The sequence below is a fragment of the Pseudochaenichthys georgianus genome, chromosome 3 (assembly GCF_902827115.2).
Source record: "Pseudochaenichthys georgianus chromosome 3, fPseGeo1.2, whole genome shotgun sequence".
Lineage (NCBI taxonomy): Eukaryota > Metazoa > Chordata > Actinopteri > Perciformes > Channichthyidae > Pseudochaenichthys > Pseudochaenichthys georgianus.
Window position 1 is genome coordinate 41199428 of NC_047505.1, and position 24833 is coordinate 41224260.

The 24833-nt window shown below is 45.1% G+C and overlaps 1 long non-coding RNA gene across 1 annotated transcript; it reads left to right on the forward strand.

Moving 5' to 3' along the window:
* Positions 1 to 2914: 2914 nt before the first annotated feature.
* On the forward strand, positions 2915 to 16709 carry LOC117461550 (uncharacterized). Its single transcript, XR_004553711.2, has 4 exons — positions 2915 to 2988; positions 3503 to 3614; positions 3800 to 3967; positions 16605 to 16709. It is a non-coding gene; the product is annotated as an uncharacterized lncRNA (long non-coding RNA).
* The last annotated feature ends 8124 nt before the right edge of the window (positions 16710 to 24833 follow it).

The window sequence follows — 24833 nt, forward strand, 5'->3', positions numbered from 1 at the left end:
CATCAACACTGTGGGCGCCGCCATTTTCTGGACATGACGTAAACCATGCGTTTGGTTTTCGAAGACACGTTGATCTCCATGTTATTTACTGTAGTTTCTCTCTTCAAATATGCCTCATTGTATCGCGAAATATTGCCACAATTCTGATAGGAACAATCCACGGAATGCTCGGTTCCATCTGTTGCCAAAAGGTAAGCGTAAGAAGTACATTCGGAGGCAGTGGCTAGCGAAATGTGGCCGGCCCGAACCGAATGATTCACAGGCTCATGTATGCAGCGAACATTTCAAATTTCCGGACGACTACTCTGAGAGTATGATAAAACATAACATGGGATTTATGGAACAACCATTAGTTAATGGAGATACAGTACCATCGGTCTTTCTGGTGTCATCACCGACCAGGACACCAGTTCGGCCAGTTGAGAAATCGCCCTCTGCAAGTGTGAAGCGACGGAGGAGCAGAAGTAGTGCTCGGAGTAAGAATAAGGTATGTTATAGCGCATTTCCATTGCAGCGGCTAGCCCCGTTTTAACGTCCTTTAGCGTCCAGGCCAGGACCGTTTTTGGTGGCCTTTCCATATAGCGTAGTACCGGCTAGTGTATTTCCCCCCAGTTTTTTCCGGCCCCATAAAATCGTGATTCTATGGCCAGGGACAACGAAGCTGAGTATGCTAAACTAGAGAGGGAATCGCTAGCAAGGGTGATACTACATGCATACATAGTATCTTATATCATCTTCCTATTATACACACATGCATTTCCAAACATTTGGACTACCTATGTTGCAAATGTATTATCTTTTCAATTTACACACGGCATCTATTGCACGTCTGTCCGTCCTGGGAGAGGGATCCCTCCTCTGTTGCTCTCCCTGAGGTTTCTCCCATGTTCCCTTTAAACTGTGGGTTTTCCTCGGAAGTTTTTTCTTGTACGATGTGAGGGTCTAAGGACAGTGGGTGTCGTATTGTCATACTGATTCCCGCATCCAATCTCTTCACGTTGGTCAAAACTTCTTCCTCTGCTGACGAGTCCGAACTCAAATACTCCGCCATGTTTCCGTGTGTTGACAAAGTGAACGCATGGATGACGTCACGACCATCACGTGACTACTGAAAATGGCAAAAATGGCGGCGGCCAGACGGAATATACAGGTTTTGATAAAAAAGAGCTATAAAATCATTATTTACCGGGGAATATCGCTTATTTCTTCAGGGTATGGTTTAAACATAATGTTTCACTAAATACTGAAGTTTTGATTAATTATCTAATGAGTGGACCATTCCTTTAAGTATGGAATGCCATTTAAGGCAAAATTAAATAAATACATAAATAATTAAATAAATACATATATATATAAATATGCCTATGAAATAAATTCTGAAATAAATAAATGAAGCAATAAATATGTATACATGTACATCTAAATACACATTTATTTATTTCAGATGACTTGTATTTCATAATGACGCATTTATTTATTTCAGGTGACTTGTATTTCATGATGAGACATTTACATTCCTTATATGCAAATGAACGGGGCGTGGTTAGCTCACAGATCCAGACCAAAGCAACAGCACCACACTCCAGTACTGTTAAGTGGTTTGCAAACTGCCAATAAACCAAACCGGTTCAAGAACCATTCTTGTGCTTTTCTGGTGCTTAACTGGTTCTTATCTGGTCTTATCTGGTCCGCCCAATGCTGATCTTCTGAGAGCAACCGCTCTGACAGCTCTCTCTAGTCTCTACTGGGAAACAGCTAAAAGTCCTTCTGGCGGGAAGCAACGCTACACAATTACACCCAGTCTGAAAGTAAAAGATTTCTCGAAGGTTCGCTTTGCTTTCTTACAACGTTAAGTTAATGTTAACGTAACCTTAAGTTTGCTCGGAGGCTATTGTTACGAGCTAGCTGTCTTAGCTAACAACAGTTAGCAGCTAACGTTTTCTGCAGTTTGTGTTGCCTCTGAAAAACGTGATGTAGTTATTTAAAGCTATGTTAAATTAACGTTATTTTACAAGTTGAGAGAGTTAAGTTGTGTTTAAAATCGTCAATGTAATGCACGTTAGAGGTTTTTAGTTGGACATGAAGTTAGCTACCGTTAGCTAACTCTACCAGTTAAGCTGTACTTTCTGTGGCAGCTAGCTTAATACAAAGAGGGGTTTTGTGCTTCATTGCAAACTTTTCTTTGTTAATCTACCTGAAACTGTAGGGACAGTTTGTTTCTACTCAACTATACAGACCATTGAGGAGGAGATGCAAAACATACTGTACATGAGTTGGGTCCAACATATACCTTGAGTAATGTTACTTTGCTGCTAAAAATTAAACATCATTATCAGATGAGGACATCACCCAAGTGTGTGAGCCTGTCAGGGGATTTGATCTGTTCTCTGCATGTCGTAAACACTGCTCTGGTATTACTTATCTTGTAAAATGTAAGTCTCGCTCTTGTCATCGTTCAGGCTTTGCATTTGTACTCCTATGACTGGTTGCGGACTTGAAGGGAACGCCTTCCTGACATCCAGGAAAAAGGTGAGATTCTAATAATTTGAATGCCAAAAGCAAGTTATTGTTTTTAACTTTTTAAATATGATTGTTTTGGGGCATTTCAGTTTGATTGGACAGAGGCAGTAGATATCTACTGGAAACAGTGGAGAGGGAGGAGATGATATGCTGCGATATGGTTGCTGCTCCGTGTGGAACGTGTTCTATCAGGTAAAGCACTTTGGTACCCAGTTATTTATGGTATTGAGTTTGAATTTAGCCTTTGGAATGTAATTTCTAACAGTGCATTGTAAAGACTGAAAGATGTAAAGCTTGACATGATTTCGTCTTTTACTTAAGAAGATGTTTGTCCTCCTGTGTTGTCTTATTTCCTTATCTTTCTTTCAGGTCTAACATCTACCAATGGTTGTACATGACAGAGACCTCCTCCACCTCTTTGCTGTCTTACTAGTCAATCCTTCTGATCAGGTCCTTTCCTAAATAGTGGTAAGTTTTACAGTTCAGTGTACGTTAATTTAGCAACGTAATGCTTTACCGCTGTTGAATAAATCGTATATTGCTAGTCATTTTATTAAAACTACGATTTGTAAACTTTTTGATTCCAATTACAATCATTTTGTTGTTATAATTGTAAAACATATGTTAACATCCATCAGCAATCAATACAACAAATCATCCAACACTAAATAGAGGAAATCAGGACATATTTCTTTTTATACAGCAGCATGTTTTGGGACTGCTCATTGATGTCATCAAGAGCCATTGAGTCTACCTTTTGTAGTCGGCCTCTCAGAATGTTTATCATTTATTTGTATCTTAACATTCCTATAATAATTAGTTTTGTTATTGTTGATATTGTTTTGTTCTTTATTTTTGTTGTGAGAATCACTTTGCAATTATTGTGTAAGTGCTATATAAATAGTTATACTAATATTATTGTTGTTACCATCATTACTATTATTAATAATGTCTTCTTTGTTTTCTTTATTTATCGCTGCAGAAAGGATCATGCCAGCCCACATCAAACACCTGATCAAGAGCTTGTGAACCTCACTGCTGCGGACACCTGTGTGATATTCGACTCTGACTGGAACCCTCAAAATGACCTGCAGGTACGATATATATATCTGCTCTGTCTGTACTAAAGATAGTTCAATAGGGCTACAACAACAACAGTCTTTCCGTTTATTCCCTCGGTTCTTTAAGTGTATATTATTTTCCCATGTAATGCTTAAAAACGTTGAACAGCAGCTGCACATGATGCTCTTTTGACCCCTCTTTTAATTTTTTATTTCAGGCTCAAGCTCGGTGTCATCGTTTTGGCCAGTCTAAGGCGGTGAAGGTGTACCGTCTGATCACTAGAAACTATGAGAGGGAAATGCTAGATAAAGCTAGTCTGAAGCTCGGGCTGGACCGTGCCGTCCTGCAGAGCATGAGTGGGAACAAAGAAGGCAACAACAACGGGGTGAGAAAAAGAAAATCTGTCATATTTCTAGATGCCAAGTCATTTTTGGGTCAGTCGCTGTTGCAGTACGCTTAGTTTATTTTCGAAAAGAGTTTTCTAAATCCACTTGTGTAAATGTCTCTCTGCGTCGCCTTTAGCCGGTCCAGCAGTTCTCCAAGAAGGAGATCGAGGACCTGCTGAGGAAAGGAGCCTACGCCGCCTGTGGTGGCTCAATACCCAGTTACATTTGAGTCGCCGAGAGGCTAAACTTGGCTTTAAACTGTGACGCGTTTTCGAAAAGAAAGTCCATGTTGAAACAATATAGTTGTAAGGATATTTAATAAACAAAATCAAAACATACTAACTATGGACAAAAACGGTCAACAGAAAAAATGACAGCACAAGCTCACCCTCTGTCATGTGCACTCAACATCAAACAGGTGACTTATAAACCAAACCACACCCATGTGACAATTACCGGAAGTGCTCAACAAGCAAATAAAGATGACGTAAATAATAATGATAATACAAATAATGAACTTGAGCTAAGTAGTGTTATGGCACCTACAATACCGGCCCCTAATTATCATTTGGCAAAATTATAATTACTATAATAAATGACAATACACACAAAATATACGTTCAGATCTCTTTCTTGGATTATTTGTTCAGAGTTTATATGTTGCAGTCTTTTTGGAAAAGTGATCATCTTTTCTCACTAATCAGTATCAATAAAAAATAATTAGGTTTGTGTGTGTGCAGGGGGTAGGAGACAAAAAATAAAATAGGCAAAAATAGTCCATTTAGACATGGCAAAAGTCCTCTGACTCCTGAAGAAGGCTAACTTTGTTAATTGGTCTGCTCAGGAAACCAGTCTTGGTCTTGATCCGAAGCATACGCACGAGTCTCTTTTTGTCAACGATGGTCTCAGCAACTTTTCCAGTAAGCCAGGAGTTCCGAGGCGCTGAGTCATCCATAATGATCACGATGTCTCCTGGTGTGAAGTTGCGTCTGATTTTTGACCATTTCTGCCGTTCTTGAAGTAGGGGAAGATATTCTTTAATCCACCTTTTCCAGAATAAATCTGACATATACTGAACTTGTCTCCACCTGCGGCGAGCGTAAATGTCTTCCTTTTGAAACAGTCCTGGTGGCAGGGATGGTCTTGTCTTAAGGAGCAAAAGATGATTCGGTGTCAGTGCTTCTAGGTCGTTTAGATCTGTAGAAGCTCTGGTGATTGGACGGCTATTGAGAATAGCTTCTGCTTCACATAAGACTGTGTTAAGTCCCTCTTCGTCGAGACTTTGTACATTCAGAGTGGAGTTGAGAACCTTTCGTACTGATGATGGTGAATTGCTCTTATTGCTAAGCATGTGAAAATGACGCCATAACGTTTCACAATGCTCCTTCCACGCTTCACTCCAAAGGGTCCGAAATAATCAACTCCAACATATGTGAATGGAGGTTCATCAGGAGAGACTCTATCCAGGGGCAAATCCGCCATCTTTTGTTGTCCAGGAGTAGCATTTATACGCCGGCAGACTACGCATTTCGACAACGTTCTTCTTATTGCTACGGTAGCTCCAGGAATCCAATATTGTTGGCGTAGTCGGGATAACATATGGTTGCGACCACCATGACCCACTTCTTCATGAACATTTCGCAGAATAAGATCGGCAATGTGAAAGTCTTTAGCCACTATGACAGAATGTTTCATATCCTCCGGCATTGCTGCCCGGCTAAGTCGTCCACCAACCTGTAACACATTGTGATCCAGGATGGGGTTGAGTTTATGAAGGTGGCTGGTTTTCTTGACGTTTATTCCTTTTCTCAGATTTGAGATTTCATCGGTGTACCTCTTTCTTTGGCAAAAACAGATTACCTCTATTTCAGCGTTTGCCAGTTCTTCAACTGTGAGACCATTGTTTTCTTGCCTGTTGAGATTCCCTCTCTCCTTTTGTGGTAGACCTCTTTGATGTATGTTATCTGGAATTAGTTGAGGAAGAACAACACTTGTTTGGTTTCTCTTTCTGCTGCGATTCAAAAGCAGTCTTTTAAGTCTGAGCATCCATGCTACTGCCCTTTTCAAACCATTCCAAGAGGAAAAGTGATGGATTAATTGGTTGACAGGATCCATTTCCTCGGACATGATCTGAGTAGTGTTAACAGTTATGCTCCTGACTTCAGAGTCCTTTAGGGAGATTACTTTCAATCCATCAGGGTTTTGGGGCCACTCATCTTGAGGTCGAAGTAAAAACTGAGGTCCGGACAACCAGTTTTCTTTCTTCAGAAAATATTTTACAGTCGAACCTCGTGAAGCCATGTCTGCTGGATTGTCTATGGTGTTAACATATCTCCACTGTAGTGCATTTGATACTTTGGCAATTTCCGAAACTCCATTGGCCACAAAAGTTCTGAACCTTGAGGTGTTGTTGTTGATGTATTTGAGTACGGAAGTGCTGTCTGTTCAAAATACAGAATCTGATAGTTCCATCTGTAGCTCCCTTCTTAACATGGTGTCTATTCGGCTTGCCATAGTAGCGGCAGTCAGCTCCATGCGAGGGATAGTGGCTGGTTTTAACGGAGCCACTCTTGCTTTTCCCATTACGAATCCACAATGTGAATGACCAGAGTTGTTCTGCAGAAACAGGTAACTTACAGTTCCATAACCCTCTTCGCAAGCGTCAGCGAAATGATGCATTTGAGCAGATGACACCGTTCCAAAGTCGGTAGGTTTGAAGCTTCTGTCAACCTTGAAGTCTTCCAGCTTATGAAGGTCTTGGATCCAACTCATCCACTCCTGTGAGATAGATTCTGGTAATTTGTCATCCCAGCCAAGCTTTCTCCTACACAAATCTTGCAGGATCTTTTTTGCAGTGAGGACAACTGGTGCCAATATTCCAAGGGGATCATACACTGAACTGACGCTTGAGAGAATCCCCCTTCTTGTGAGTGGCCTATCTTTCAAGATGATTTTGAACTTGAAGACGTCAGACTGAACGCACCATTGTACACCCAGTACTCTCTCCACTGGAAGATTGTCATGGTCCAAATCCAGATTTTTTATTTCCTTTGCTCTTTCCATTTCAGGTATTGCAGCCAACACATGCCGACTGTTACTTATCCATTTTGTTAGTAGAAAGCCTCCCTTGGAACAAATGGCTCGTAGTTCATGATAAAGGGCTGTTGCCTCTTCTTCTGAAGCTGTTGAAGTGAGGCAGTCGTCTACGTAAAAGTTATTCATAATTGCATTTATGGCTTGAGGGCTGAACTGTTCTAGATTGTCTTCAGCGCATTTCCTAAGGGCAACATTTGCACAGCTTGGGGATGAGGTTGCTCCGAAGAGATGCACGGTCATTCTATATTCCACCAGGTTCTGACTGCAGTCTCCATCAGGCCACCAGAGGAACCGTAAGAAGTCACGGTCTTCACTTGGAACTTTCACTTGGTGAAACATGGCTTCGATGTCTGCAGTGATGACAACAGGATCTTTACGGAATCTTGACAAAACTCCCAGCAAGGTACTAGTCAGATCCGGCCCCTGGAAGAGCTGAGAATTTAGTGAAACTCCCCGAAATGTTGCTCCACAGTCAAACACTACTCAAAGTTTGTTATTTTGTGGATGCAAAACTCCGTGATGTGGTAGATACCATTTTTTGCCGTGTCTACGTTCCAAGACATGATCCGGTACTTTCTCTGCGTGGCCTTTAGATATCATCTCGGACATAAAGTTGGTATAATCAGAATGAAAGGAAGGATCTCTCTTAAATCTTCTTTTAAGGTTCAGAGTGCGTTGCTCAGCAACACCTTTATTGTCGGGCATGCATATTTCCTTTTCTCTAAATGGTAATCCAATAGAATAATGTCCATTGACTAGGTGGGCAGATTTTGAAACCAGATCCAAGAACTGTTGGTCTTCCCTGGAAGGTTCCTGGTTGTCTCTCCCACATTCGGGAAAGTCAGTCTTAAATTGCCCACAGCTTGTCAAGTTGCACAACTGATGTTCTGTTTACATTTATTGAAGTTTTGTCCTGAGTATCATCAGGACATCCTCCTAATGGTCCATTAACGGTCCATCCGAGCATGGTTTTTACGGCATAAGGTCCATCCCCCACACTCCTGATTACCTCAATTGGTTCAAGGGCTTTTGGAACATCTGACCCAATCAGCAACTCAATTTCAGCATCAATTTCAGGTAGATAAACATCCCTCAAATGCAACCATTGGTTGATGTCGTTTTGACGTGGAATGTTTCCTTTGTGAACGGGCATAGTCTTCTGAGTATATGTGCCGGGTAGATCACAAAAGTCGCTGTTATCCAGTCCAGCAACCTCTAGGCCTGACACAATGCTGGTTTCAATGACCTTCCTTTGACCCATAGTTCTCAGCAGAATGTTTGACCTTCTTCCTTGGAGGTTAAGTTTGTTCATAAGCCCTAATGTGCAAAACGATGCAGTGCTGCCTGGGTCAAGAAATGCATAGGTATGCACTGTTGTGTTTCCCTTTTTGGCTTTAACTTGGACTGGTACTATGCAGAGTTTGCACCCATCTTCACCGGCCCCAGTAAGGCCACCTGTCTGAATTGAGGCGTCAGCAGTGTTTGCAGATGCTTCTTCCATTTCCTCCTGCTCATTTTCCATTTCCTTTATTTGTTGGTAGATGTGCAACATTCTGGGATGATTTAGATTACATATGTTGCACCTCATTCGTTTCCTGCAGTCTCTACTTATGTGTCCTTTACACAGGCAGCCAAAACAAAGACCATTTTCTTTAAGAAATGTGATTTTTTTCATGATGTGTCCTCCTTTCTAAATCTCCAGAGCATGTTCACATCTACAATACAAGCAGTTTTTCACAGCAGACAAAATCCCTTTCTCTACAGTGCTTCTGTCATATTTATTTTCTGTAACTTTCACATTGGTTGCAAAGATGCTTCCTCTTGGATGAGGCTGTGGCCTTCTTATGTCTTTGCTTACGGGAGGGGGGTCTTTAATGTCCCCCCTCAACGCACTCTGACTTAATGTGGCGGCCCAGTTACATTTGAGTCGCCGAGAGGCTAAACTTGGCTTTAAACTGTGACGCGTTTTCGAAAAGAAAGTCCATGTTGAAACAATATAGTTGTAAGGATATTTAATAAACAAAATCAAAACATACTAACTATGGACAAAAACGGTCAACAGAAAAAATGGCAGCACAAGCTCACCCTCTGTCATGTGCACTCGACATCAAACAGGTGACTTATAAACCAAACCACACCCATGTGGCAATTACCGGAAGTGCTCAACAAGCAAATAAAGGTGACGTAAATAATAATGATAATACAAATAATGAACTTGAGCTAAGTAGTGTTATGGCACCTACACCGCCATCATGGACGAGAACGACGAAGGCTATAGCTTCTGCTAGGAGGACATCGACCAGATCCTGCAGCGAAGAGCCACCATCATCACCATCACCAGTTCAATCAGGAGAGACGTGATGTATGGAATACATATTTATTATCGGTCACATTATATAAATGAAACATAATGATAACAGTTTATAACAAGTGAATGAAATGGTGTTTTGGCGATTAGGCCCAGGTTTTGTAGGATATCAATCGGGAAGGGAAGAACCGTTTCCGATTAACCCCCCTGGGTCTAGACACTGGTGGTGGTGATAAGTGGTTAGGTCCGGTTGGAATGGAGAAGGTTAAGCTTGGCCCTGAGTTCAATCAATCAATCAATGTTTATTTATATAGCCCAATATCACGAATGTTACATTTGTCTCAGTGGTCTTCACAGTGTGTACAGAATATCAGTATGACAATACGACACCCTCTGTCCTTAGACCAGGGGTGGGGAACCTCCGGCCCCCGGGCCGTATACGGCCCGCGAGACCATTTGGTACGGCCCTCAAGGTAATTTTATAAACACACGCAAAAAAGAAAAAAACTAAAGAAATCTAGACCGCAAACAAATTAAACAAAGCGAGTGCCTGTTTTTCCTGGCCAAGGTCAGGGTCCTTGAACACAACACCAGCCTAACGTGTCATCACGTGCAGAGCTATTTAATAGAAGAGTTACGACACCGGAAGTCCAAAAACGGTTATCGTCACGTGGTTCATGTAGACGAGGGATCGTTCCCCGGAAGTTCATGGCGGGCAATGTGAATGCATTGATAACAGGAGATAGAACTACGATTTTTGGTTATTAGTGAATAAAGGTTTTGATTTGCAATATTTATACAACAAATCGATATGTTTTCAAAAATAAAATCGAATTTGCTAATATTAAGTGATATTAGGATTAGTGTGAACAACTAGTTTACATGTTAGGCTAACAGTGCCTTGGTTAAAGAGCCTGTTGCTGTTTATTTATAGCTTTGAATTCTTTCAAACCAATATTATCTTCTTAAACTTGTATGGTAGTCAGGAGGATCACTTTCTAATGTGTATTGATACATTTAGAGGGAGGGGATCTAAAGTAATGCTTTAAAATTCAGATTGGATTCATTTCTACCATTTTCTTAAATTCATGGTAGTTTCAATAATCCCCTGGTAATTGAGGACACAAGTTATCTAAATGACTAATGTCGTCTTTATGGCTTTCAGAAAGGACAGGAGACCGACAGGATATGATGATGATGATGATGATGATGTTAAATGTGTTGCTTTAGGAACATCCATTGCAAATACATGGAATTCAATAAACATAGAAGAGCATATCATGCAGTTTGTCGGTGCCTTTTCCTCCGTGTTGTCCTGGTTTGCTGTGCTGCCTCCTAGTCGCCACCATGGTTTGCTGTGCTGCCTGGGGATGCTCAAATCGCTCAGAGAAAGGAGTACGAATGTAGGAGGAAAAAATGGCTGGCTCAAGTCAGCAGGAGCAATTTCACGACCAACAGCAACAAAATATGTGATTTATATACAAACACTGCATTTGCACCTTTTCACAAAACGAAAACCACACCATTGGGAAAGCTTAATGTTTTGTTTAATACAAAAAAACAGGGAAAGGCTTGAAAAACACTGAGAGTTGAGACTCAGGGTGCAGGGTGAGGGTCTCAGTGCAGGTATTCAGGCTCCATTGAACCCCCCTCTGGTTCTTGTGCTGAGAGAGGGAGCAACAGACAGGAGAAAGGGTTATACACACCTATATAGCACACCTATTGCCTTGGGGAGATAACGTGTTTACTTATATAAAACGGTAGTATTAAACGTACCTTGTGTTTTCACTCTCACTTAAGTCCCTCTCCCTTTGCCATCAATCCAAAATCAGCTGAGCTGCAACATTATACATAATAATCAACATAATCACAAGGACACAATATGGTTCTGCTAAAAACACTCACTCTTACACGCACCAAAGTTATATTTATCTAATATTTAACTCCCTCCACCCCCGCATACAATCCAGTTTAGAAGCCCCTCTTCTCTAATTCAACATGTTGGACGAAATGACATAGAGAGAACGGAATTTACAATTAAAAGGCTGTTCAACGTGTGTTGCTAACTTGCTTCGGTATGCTAGCTTAATCTGTTATCTGTAAACGTTCCCTAAATCTACTAATTTAGGGATAATCCACTGACATCCTTTAATACACATGTTCATTTGAATCAGATGTACTGATAATATCCGCAATATACATCTTTAAACTTCTTCTTACCTTTAAAAGTCCGTCACGAACGGTGTATTATGCTGCAACTCCACAGCTCTGCCAGCCTTGGCGCTAACTTCCGGGGAACGATTGAGAGGCTCCACGATCCGCCATTGCTGTAAAAAAGTGGTCCATTGGAGTGAACGGAGATGTCGTAACTCTTCTATTAAATGGCTCTGATCACGTGGTATATGTCTCGTCTGACAGGAGTGCAGTTCTGACGGAGAGCACCGGAACGTCGCTACGGCACTTCCAAGCAGAACCCATAAGGAGCCGTACACATGCCGCAGTTTTTGCGTGGCTGTGTCTTTAGTTGAAGGCGCAGTGGCGATCTGCTCATCTGTCATACTGATCATACAGTCAATAACGTTGTTGTTATTAGCATCTGGTTAGCTAGCTATGCTAACGAATATAACAAGCTTTTTCTACAACCAGTGAGGTAAAGGCACATCTTTATATGATCATTATAGTTGTAAAAAAATAAGAGAATAAGGTAAACGGGTATAAAATATACTATATGACAGCAAAAAAAAGTTGTTATTAATAAACAAGAATACAGTTTGAAAGGAGAGTGATTTGTAAAATATCCATAAAGAAAAAAAATCTGCTTACAGTTCTGTTTCATATGTGTTGAGAGATGTATCCATAGATCTCCTAATGTTGCTCTCAAAGCACCAGATTGATGCTTTTAACTTAAACAAATCTTCCCGGGGGAGCATGCGAACCCCTAGAGGAGGTTAGGTCCCCCCCCTCATTTAAATCACATCCACATGGATAGGAAACTAAATACATTTGCACACATCTTCTGTCCAATATCTTTCTGTTTTGGTGGTCATGCCACAACTCGAGTCATGGTAAGATATCTGGATTAAGAGGTTGCTTTTTCTTTGCACAGCATGAAAGAAATGCCAAATGAATGGGCTGTGATTTTAGTATTTTTAAGCAGAGGTCAATAATTTGTACGGCCCTCGGAGGATGTTGTAAAAATTGAAATGGCCCTTGAGAGGAAAAAGGTTCCCCACCCCTGCCTTAGACCCTCACATCGTACAAGGAAAAACTTCCGAAGAAAACCCAGTTTAAAGGGAAAAATGGGAGAAACCTCAGGGAGAGCAACAGAGGAGGGATCCCTCTCCCAGGACGGACAGACGTGCAATAGATGCCGTGTGTAAATTGAAAAGATAATACATTTGCAACATATAGGTAGTCCAAATGTTTGGAAATGCATGTGTGTGCATGCATGGAGTTGAAAGCAGGAGGCGAAGGGGTGGAGGAGGGTTGCGCGTTGACACCTGGAAGACAGCTGATAGGAAAGGGGAGAGCATATATAGAGGGATTAACAGGTGCGATAATTAGGCTTGTAAATGGACATACAGGGCGCCCGGAACGTGCAGGGCTTCCCGAACGTGCGGGGCTACCTGCCTTAGCAGGGACACATTTATACAGACCCGAAGGTTTTACAGCCTGGACATACAGGTTTAGATATGCAGAAATAAACATGAGCCGCGGGGCGACATACGTGCTAAGAACCACCACCAGTTATATGCATACGTACCAATTTGTTAAGGTTGGAGAGACCTTTGGATAGCCAGCACGGCATTGAGGTCAGGGCGAATGTAGGATGAGAAAGCGGAGGAGGACCACCGTCCGAGTTGTTGCAGGGATGAGGATGAGACGCCTTGATTAGCAGCGGAAGTAGCTGCGCCTATTCTAAAGGAGTGCCCCGTGTATAGAAGGGGTGATAACCCGGATTGAATGAGGACTTGTTTTAAATAGACATTGAACTGTCGTTGAGTTAAAGGAAAATTCCCTGAGATAAGGAATAATGGTGAGAGAGGATTAGAGGTAGGTCTAAGCTGTAGGAATTTAATCATGGCCTTATAAGGGCAGAACTGGGAGTCGATGCGGGCGGCGATGACGGAGCAGGCGCCGCCGCATTTGGAGTGTTTAAGGCAGAGGTTCCGGAACGTCTTGTGGGCTGACTGCGGTGATCTATGGATGAAATTAGAGATTAACATGTGGATTAAACAATCGGCCGGAATCACTGCCGGGCTTACTGTACATCATAAGATGCTGACCCAAAGGTCGACGGCCGGAATCAGCGCCGGACTTACGAGAACACTACCACTAAACAACGTCCGGAATCGCTGCCGGGCTTACTGTACATCATAAGATGCTGACCCGGAAGTCGACGGCCGGAATCAGCGCCGGGCTTACGTGAACACTACCACTAAACATTGCCGACACGATGGTCGATTACCTGCGATGCAGGGTTAAACGTGCACAGATGAACACTACCACTAAAATGCATAAATACCAGGGAAGAGAGATCTTGGATGGCCGTCTGGTTGTTGTAGGGATGAGGAATAATTACCTTGATTGCGGCAGGGTTGCTGCACCTATCCTGGACGAAGCCCTGAAATGCTATTAAGACACCACCACGAGTTATATGCATGTTTACCATAGGTAAACTGAAGAGATCTTGGATTGCCAGCACGAGTCGATGTCCGGGGGAAGAGGGAGATGTAGACAATGTAATGCAGCTGTTAGCTTGAGGACAATGATACATGAATGTTTATCATATCATAAGCCATGTGAGCATGAAACCAATATCAATGAGTGCAATATGCGCAGCATAAAATGATGTATGCTTAGGTAAATACTGAAACATGACCCATGATATGGGACTAGCTTAATTAGCAGTTTAATTACGCCACGGTGAGACATAGATGCACTTGATTGGGTGATTAGACTGTCTTCTATCATCTTACGTGAACTTCTCTTTCTCCCTAAAAGAAACCCCCCAAAAAACCACGGATGGGCAGCATCCATGAATAAAAACGAAGACTCATTGAGTGTCTGAGTGAGTAGATATGGCCGCTGCTAATGTGTGGCGTTAATGGGGGTGGGGGGGGTGGTTCGAAAGATTATTTGCCACGTGGTTCCTGGCGCGAGGTACTGGCGCGAGGTACTGGCGCGAGGTACTGGCGCGAGGTACTGGCGCGAGGTACTGGCGAAGCTGCGGTTGCGCCTGGGGCATACAGACCTCGGATGAGCGTCCTTGCAGGACTGCAGATGTGGAGGAATGTACGATATGGGTGGTAGCAGACGTTTTCGTTAAAGTTATGACAAATCTTCTTGTCTTGCCTATGCTGCACCTGACGGCTTTGACTATTATTCCCGGAAAACAGCGTGGGAAAGACTCTAGCCCAACTAAATAAAATACTCAGTTACCTCTAATCATTAACCCATGTTTGTATAATTTAGTGAACTCTGTGTGTTGCTGCTAGCATACATGACACCTGACGTGGAAACGTTACTCGTGGATGGGGCTACAGAGCTGCTAGACAGTCGAAAACTGTGCATTCCTCTGTCTGAATGTGCTGCACTTTTGATAAATGTTTAGACAAAAGCTAACCACACCTCGGAGCGCGTTCTCTCCGCCATAGAGGGATTAACAGGTGCGATAATTAGGCTTGTAAATGGATGGGCGTGATAGGTTAGCTGAGGAGTGGCGCTCCCTGTCATTTAGATGCAGGGAGCAAGTATTGCCATGACGAGCAATACGGAGTGTTAGGTCTTCCTGTCTGAACTTGCGCTAAGCTTCATGTATGTTCTTATAGCAGCACTAGCCACTTGCTCTTTGTGAGACACCAAGTACTTGGTTATTTGAAATGTAATATTGATGATGTAATAATTAAAACTAGGGATGGGTACCGAGCCCTAGTATTAACGGGCCCCGGGGTTGAATTATTAAAGGCCGTGGTACCGTTAACGTCCAACGTTCTCGATCTTTTTATCGGTACTGGAGACATTTAAAAAATAGATGTCATTTGTATTATATCTACATAAACATTATATCGCAGTCTTACTGTCGCCAACTCCGTTTATAATATGCAATAAGACTACAAAGTGCGTCTATGATTTATTTTCGATCTTTCCAATCCAGACAAGAGATCTCGCTCCCCTGTCGGTGTGCGAGGGGGTGGGGCAGTTTACACACAGAACCTGCTACATGCATGCAACACACACACACACACACACACACACACACACACACACACACACACACACACACACACGCACGCGTGCGCACACAAACACATGGCGGAGAGAACTAAGCGCCCCGAGGGTAGTTATGTTACCCGTCTTGAGCATGGATGTATAATAAGAACTGGATACAGCGTCGGAGGAGGGGCCTCGTTCTTTCCTATGAGAGCTGCTCATTGGCGCATGAAGTCAAAATGGCCCAACTTTTGAGAGAGCGAAACGTCACAGATTACCCGTCATGCATGGCTGTCAGAGCAGAAGAACCCGTTTGTGCGCTCACAGAGCATGCGCCCCTTAAGCCCTGCCCCCCGAGCACACACTCTCGGCTCACGAATGGAGAGACAGAATAAATCTAGATTCGGCTTTTAGTGCATTTGACAACTTTAAGGACTTAATGATTCTAGGGCTATACAATAGTTCATACTGGGTAATTTATTTAGTTTCAAAAGAATTATCCACCGATTTACAGACGTCTCTTTCCCAATGTTAGTCAATGGGAAAAAGTATTTCTGGGCCGGTCGACGTCACAGACTGATAAGGAAATTGTAGTACCGCCGTTTGGACACAACGAATATTTTCCTCAGAGTCCAGCACACTTCCTGGGGGCTTGGTCTTGAGGTGGACAATGCTCGTTACCAAAAGTGCAATAAGAATTTAGCATGTAAGGGCGGTAACACGAGCTATTTGTCTAAACATTTAGCAAAAGTGCACCACATTCAGACGGAGGAATGCACCGGGTTCAACTGTCTTTCTAGTAGCTCTGTAGCCCCATCCACAAGTAACGTTTCCACGTCAGGTATATATTATGTATGCTAGCAGCAACACACAGCGTTAACTCAATGATACAAACATGGGTTAATGATTAGAGGTAACGGAGTTATTTATTTTGTTAAAGTTACAGCTATTCTGTTTGCAGTTCTATCATCACATAATTGAATACGATTTGTTAAAACATTGTTGTTTCTTGTTTTCAGTTTGCTTCAAGCAGTGGCTGTACGAGAAAGACGTGGAGGACCAAGAAATGCTGGCCAGATTGGCAAAGACCGGAAGATACATAACAGAGAAGATAATGGATATTAACAAGAAAAAAAATGTTTATAATTTCTTTGTTGCCGTTTACATTTTGAATTATATGTTATTTTTAAATCAAATGCATCTATTTTAGATGATATATTTATTTAGATGTAGGTTTGTAATATTATTGTATTAAGTATAATTTATTAAATAAAAATACTGTTATGAACACTATACAATGTCTTTATTTTGATAGTTACCAGAATACATTGTATATGTAATACTAACATAAGCTGGTGATAGATAAATGCTGGTCTGCTGGTATGCCAGCAGACAAATATTTATAAAGAAAAAAACAGAAGGGAGGAAATGATGATAGCTAGACTCAGAATAAATCACACAGCATTGAATGGTACGCTGCATGTCATGGGGAAAAGTAACAGTGACAAGTGTAGGAACTGTGGAGTTAAAGAAAATGTGGAACATCTATAAAGCTGAAAGAGAACAACTAAAGGATAATGTTTTATAGGCAGTGGTTGGTATTTTGGGAACAAAAGGAGAGGGAGAAAGAGCTACCAGAAAGGCACTGTTTACCTTTAGTGAAACTGGGGTAGGTAAAATTATCTAACATTAGGTCAGGAAAGATCATAGATTGTTGTTTTGTTTTATTTATTATGTTTTTTCTTTCTTTCTTTTTGGATTAGATCATAGATACGCAGAGGCATGGGAAGGTATTTTGCGTGGGGGTGCTGAGGTGCTGGACTCCAGTGAACACTATTACGGGCACTATAGAGCACGCACACAGTACACCCGTGACTGTTACAATGAAGGCTCGATAATCAGCTCACGGCATATAGGCAAGGGTAAAGTGCTATTTTTTTACGAGTGGGGAGCGGACCTCACCTCCTTTAGGGGGGTCCGGGGGGATGCTCCCCGGGAAGATTTTTTTTAAATATTGAAGTTGAAAGCATCAATCTGGTGCACTTTGAGAGCAACATTAAAGGGGAAAGGAAACACCAATTACAGTTATAATATTCCGGTAGTTTATTCATTTTACAATGGATATTGATCGTAATATTTATTGTATATGATATTACTCGCCAAAAGAAAATTAATTATCCGCCGGCCGGGTGGGGAATTCCGGGACCAGGCCGCCGCCATTAGGGGAGTCCCAAATGGTGACGTCACTGGCTGTGTTTTCGCTCCACCGAAAGTCAACACAACGTAGCAGATATGGCAGCGATGGAGGAATTTTGCAATGAGATCGACGTTTTGAACGATAAATTTGACTATTCGTCGGGAGATGACATTGATGTGGAAGCATCTACAGTTACCAGGCATCCCATGGCCTATGCTTATGAACCGATTCGGTCGAATAGAGTGGCATACGATCCGGAATAAAAAAAATAAAAAAACACAATGCTAACAGTGAGCCTCTGAATTAGCCCCGAGCGAAAATGCTAACCTATTACTGCACCGATAGCTCCCTTATTACTTATCCTAGCCGCACATCCAACACATCGTTTATGATCGCAAGGAGACACAGAATCTAACGGTGCCCACCTCAACACTGGAAGATGCAAACTCACGAGGTTATCCACAAAAACGTACATCAAAACAAGTGGCGCTAGGTACTAACATACGCCAGGCTAACGGCTTACCTTCCTCATTGTCTGGTCTAAACTGGTCTTCAATGGCATTACAACGATAAAAACGATGATGTAGTTAATCCATAGGTTAATATCCAATGGGGCTGTGTCCCCTTTGAAATGTTCTGATAATCTATAAGCAATACAACTGCAATTCCGTTATCTGCTGTCCGCTCTGTGCTCCGTGCACTCTGGGTCCTGCAATACCATCCATCAATAGCAATACTAGCCTTTTTAGGGCTGTTTTCGACAGATGAGCGTGTGTATGCCAGTTTAATCAGTTGAGCTATAGAACACCCCCAATTCTCTATTGTGCGTCATAATAATAGCTACCATTTAGTTTGGACGCGATTGCGTTAATTAATAAGGTCACACTGTGTCAGTAAATACATGTGTGAGCTAGTAATCTGGTAGTGCTGCAATATTTACCTCTCTCTCGGCAGCTGAAGCAACTCGTTTGGTGGCTCGAACTTCACGTTTGTTGACACTGTCATTGTCTTGCGCGGCCGACGTGCTGGGACGGTCGGTGTTCCCGACTGCATACGTTGAGAAATCGAATATTGTGGGAACAGATCCTGGCTTCAAATCCAATGTTTTGTATTGAACCAGGCATCCAGACTGGACTTTGAGCAGCTTCTCATCCTTTAGTGGCAGCCTATGGAAATGTACTTCTTCCTTCTTTGTATAAAATCCATTTGTGCAGCCTGGGGCAATACAATAAACTCCTGACGACGACCGTTTTCTTGTAATGTAAACTACTGGTGCATTGCACGCCATGTTGTTTGTTATTGAGCTTTGGCCCAGGAAGCCGTACCCAATCAGTGACATCACTGGAAAAGTCCCGGAGCAATGGAAGCGCCCATGGTCATTAGGCACGTATTTCAAAAAGTAAATTCGCGTATCTCGATCGTTTACATTGGAAATAGACTAGATAAATACATTTCCTAATGGTAATATTGTCGCATGGAAAGCAGTTTGAAAAGTGTTTCCATTTCCCTTTAAGAGATCTGGATACATCTCTCAACACCCAGATGAAACACAACTGTAAGCAGATGTTCTTTTTCTTTATGGATATTTTACAAATCACTCCCCTTTCAAACTGTATTCTTGTTTTACTGCCATATAGTATTTCATAACTGTTTTTCCTTTATTCTCTTATTTTTTTTATAACGATAATGATCATATGAAAGTGTGCCGCGGAAATAATCATTTGAATAATTTGTGACCAAACCGTTTGAGACCCACTGAGATAACTTAGACTAAAGTTAACTGTCTAAACACTCAGAGAGTCCTTTAGCTCACCTGAGCCTCTCAGTCTGAGAGGAGAGGACTCTCCTCCAGCTTGTTGTGGAACAAACAGCTCCGTATGTCCGTTAGTGCAGCTAGCTAACCAGATGCTAACAACACGGTCCCTGCTGCTGGCACCGGTCCCTCTCTCTCTCTCTCTCCCTCTCTCACACACACACACACACACACACACACTAAATGCGCTATTTCCACACACACACACACACACACACACACACACACACACACACACAGAGAGAGAGAGCCGAGCTTGAATGACACAGTCTGTTGCATTCACTGAACACGGGAAATTACAGTCCTGTCGTCCTCTATAGTGTCATGATGAGGTTCACGTAAAGCACGGTTAATGTATTATATTATTGAGGTAGAATTGTCCGGGGCTACAGAAAAAACATTCGGGGCAGGCCAAAATATTATTTTACCACCAATGTGGAATTGATTGGCTACATATTACACAGATTATGCACTAATAACCGTCAAATAATAATTCAGACAGGGGAGCTCCGCACCCCCTGCCTGCCGCTAGGGGGTGCTGCAGCGCCCTCAGCAACCCCCTTCCCGCGCCCATGTAGATACGTCCATGAGTTAAGAGATGGAATGATATGATGATTGAAGAGTTTATCGCCGGCCACTAGAGGGCAGCGTCACTGCTGTCGCTGTCCGGATATGCCGTGCTCTGACCCGGTAGTGCCGAGCGGCCATTTTAGTTCAAATATTGTTCATTCACTCCGCCTCGAGTTGAGACGTTCATCCACTCATTCATGTAAGATTGTTTCCACTATTGTTTTGTGTGTCTTTACTCTATGTAATTGAATATATGTGTATTGGTCATGACATGCATGTATGTAGTATTTTGTCGGCTTATCTTATTTAGTATCTATCTAGTACTTTGTCAGCTTATCTTGCTGCATTGCTCTGTTTCAGGGTGTCGTCATCCTTGTCATTAAAGTACCGAAACTGACATTGAGGAGTGTGTTTCTTCATGACGACACCATGGTCGTTGTTGGATGCCCTGTCCCCGGCTGCGAGTTTGAATCCGAAGACTTGTCTGAAGCACTCGTCATTGCTATATTGACGATTCATGGATTTAGCCACCAGCACGCAGCGCCTGTCATGGCCGCGCCAGCCCAGGCCCCAGCCCCTCACGGCCCGAGACTCGATCGGCCCAAAGTTGATGTGGGCGTGTTGATAGAGGAATGGAACGTGTTCATCCGCCGTTGGGACGTATTCCGCGCCGGCTCAGGCATAGGGGATGCCCAGGCCCCCTTCCAGCTGTTTCAGTGTGCTGGGTCTGTACTTGGAGACAGCCTGTTGAAAGCCGCCCCCGACGCCGCTTCCGGACCCTTGCCAGACCTAATAACCGTCATGCTGTCATCCCAGTCGCTACGTGCGTCCTGCGCACCGAGCTACTTCAGCTCCGCCAGGAACGCGATGAGACATTCCGTGCATTCGCTGCCAGAGTGCGGGGTAAAGCAGAGACATGCGCATATAATGCGGTATGCGAGTGTGGTAAGGACGTGGACTATACCGACCACATTATCCGTGATGTTCTGTTCAATGGCATTTATGACTCGGACATACGCCGCGAGACGCTGGGGACACCTGACGTCCTGGTCAAGCCAGTTAACTACGTAATTGCACTCGTCTAGAACAGAGAGATGGCCCGTAACGCTCTCCCGTCGTCCTCCCTATCAGCCATGTCGTCATTCCGGCGCCTGAAGACGACTCCACAGACGAGCCCCGCCCCGAGCCCTGCAGACGGGGCTAAACGTGCCTCGTGCCTGGAATGTAAGAGCCTCTTTAACGTCTTCACGGAGGGGCCTCGCGGGTGGAATCCTAAGCCTCACCAGGTGTGCATCGGCTGCTACAGGGCCCGCCGACGACAGAGGCGTCAACAGCCGTCATCCGATAGTCAACAGGCCGCCATGGGGTCGGAGCCGGTCTCCCAGGTCTCATCGGTGCAAGCTGGGGCCCGCCCTGGCCGACGTCACAGGAGCCGACGTCACAGGAGCCGACGCCGCGCCCCTACGTCGCACGGATGTGTCAACAAGCAAGCACCTATCAGACTCGAGCACCACATCTTCTCCAAGCGCGAATGGAGACGGGCCAGGCTGAGAGACCACCCCTGAGCATTAATCACCATCTCGATGGACATGCCAGTCGGGCTGAGGGATGGCACCGGCAACCGGGGCTCGGCCGACGGAGCTCGGATATCCGCCGTCGCGGACACTGGCGCTCAGTCTGACCTTTGGTCGCTGGAGGAGTTCCTGGCCTGTGGTTTCTCGCGGGACGACCTGCGACCCGTCAGCCTCAGCCCGTCGGCCGCCAACCGCTCCCCTATAACCATCGAGGGAGCGTTCTTCGCGTGTTACATCCTGCCGTTCCATGGTATATGTGAGCAGCTCGGTCCGGGCCATGTACCTCTGCTACGAGTCGTTGCTCAACCTCGGCCTCTTGCCCGTGAACTGCCCATCGGACAACGTTGCAGGGGGGCCCAAGGACAGGCGTAGCCCTGACACGGCTGACACGCCAGACCAGCCCTTGTCCGTCAATGCGATGAGGTCAGCCAACGGCGGCTGCGTGGGGCCAGGTGACCCCCGGGACGCCCAGTGCTCATGTACTCAGCGCACGGTCCCCCCGGCGCACCCCACAGCACTGCCGTTCCCTTGTACGCCAGAGAACAACAACCGGATGAAAGGTTGGCTACTCGGTAGATATGCCTCGTCGACGTTCAATACTTGCCCCCATCGAGCACTACCATGCATGGAGGGGCCACCTATCGAGATGCACGTGGACCCCGCAGCTACGCCTAGGGCATGTCACACCGCGAGCCTACAGTGCCTCTACACTGGCAGCGGAGGGTCCACGATGACCTCCTGTGGGACGAAGCCCTTGGGGTCATTGAACGTGTGCCATACGGCGAGCCAGTGGCGTGGTGCCATCGTATGGTAGTCACTCGGAAGCACGACGGTTCCCCACGCAGGACCGTGGACCTCTCCCCCCTCAACAAGTTCTGCCAACGTGAGACCTTCGCCACTGAGTCCCCGTTCCACCTTGCACGCCGCGTCCCGAAGGGCACCTGGAAGACCGTCACGGACGCCTGGAACGGCTACCACAGTGTCCCCCTGCGTGAGTCGGATCGCCACCTCACTACCTTCATCACACCCTTCGGCCGTTGGCGCTACACCAGGGCACCACAGGGTTTCCTGTCATCAGGGGATGGCTACAACCGTCGGTTTGATGCCGTCCTCTCGGACTATGAACTCAAGGAACGTTGTGTGGATGACACCATCCACTATGACACCGACCTGGAGCAACACTGGTGGAGGACCATCGACTTCCTGACGCGTGTCGGCCGGTCGGGCATCGTGTTGAACCCAGACAAGTTTCAGTTCGCGGAGAGGTGCGTCGATTTCGCTGGCTGGGTGGGATTGACGTAAATGACCCTGCCCTGGCGAGTCTGTCATCGGTCTGTGAGTCCGTCTACGCACAGGACGGCGTCCTGCTCTATCGGGACCGGGTTGTGGCCCCCACATCCCTCCGTTGCAGAGTCCTTCGGCATCTCCATGCCGCTCACCAGGGGACCTCAGCGATGGAGCAGCATGCCCGAGCCATAGTTTACTGGCCCGGGATGTCCGGGAACATTCAGGCCCCAGGGACGGGTGTGCAGGCTGCAACCGCAACGCTCAATCACAGGCAGCTACACCCCCCCTGCCGTCCTCACCCCCGTCCACGCCATTCGAGGCGGTGTTTGCTGACTTCTTCGACTATGGGGGCCGCCACTACCTAGTTGTCGGGGACCGTCTCTCGGGCTGGGTAGAGGTCCTGAGCTCTACGGCGGGTACTGCCCTGGCGGGCTCAGCTGGCCTGGTCCAACACCTCCGTTCGTTCTTCGGCGTACCGGAGGAGCTCTCGAGCGACGGTGGTCCAGAATTCAAGGCGAGCCACACTGAGGACTTCCTCCGCTTATGGCACGTCAAACACTGTGTGTCTTCCGTTAGCTTTCCGCAGTCGAATGGGAGGGCGGAAGTTGCGGTTAAGACTGCTAAGCACCTCCTGATGTCCAACACCGGCCCGTCGGGCGGCCTTGATCAGGACCGCTTCCTGCGTGCTATGCTGCAGTTGCGAAACACACCTGACCCCGACTGCAACCTCTCGCCGGCGCAGATCATCTTCGTGGCTCGCTCTCCTTCGTGAACCGCCTCGAGAAGTTCTCGAACCCGCATATCCGCCTGCTATGGCGCGAGGCATGGGCGGCGAAGGAGGACGCCCTTCGGACCCGTATGTCCCGTACCACTGAGTCTCTGGGGACTCACTCAAGACCGCTCCGCCCATTGGCACTCGGCGAAAGGGTATTCCTCCAGAACCAGCAAGGCCCGAGTCCCCACAAATGGGACAGGTCAGGGATCGTGGTGGAGTCGCCGGGCCACGACCAGTATCGGGTCAGGGTTGACGGTTCGGGACGTTTGACACTGCGCAACTGGCGTTTCCTCCGTGCCTACACGCCGGCCACACCCTGCGCCCGTGAGCAGTCGGCTGCGCCGTTGCCGCCGCCCGCTGCTCTGGGCCATCAGCCCCCACCTATCCACCCGGGCTGGGCGACGCCCCAGGGGATTGCTCAGCGGCCGGCTGTTGGACCCCGCGACTCGGCTATGGGCGCTTCCCCACCGGCACCTGCTTCAGAGTAACTAAAAGCTTATGTTGACGAATGGATGAAGAGGAGTAAAAAGTCCAATGTTTGACTCCAAACATGAGGGAGTTGTAGTATAAAGTAGTAAAAAGCTCAAAATACTTGAGCAAAGTTGAGTTGAAGTACCCTAAACTTGTTCATAGGGTATACTTGTCAGTCAAGATGTCCATGCACACACAACCCAGGTGATTGGAGAATACAGGCCTAGGATATGAATAGTGTGCATTTGGGTGCAGTCCAGTGTAGTAGAAGATAGAACAATACGAACATATGCTACAATGCATCTGTTCCTGTATCGTTGCCTAATTGAAAACACACACGCATACAAAACACGGTGATCTGAAGCCAGAAGCTTGTAACCGTGATTCAACTTTCAGCCTGGATGAACAAGAGGCCTTTCCATCTGATTTCACTCTTTCATTCTGTCAGTCTTTTAGCCTCCTTTCCCTTTTTTCTCTCCCTTCTTAATTTGTTTTGCTACCTTATCTCCCTCGCACACACTACACTCTCTTTGTCTCTCAAACACATTTTCAGAAACCCAA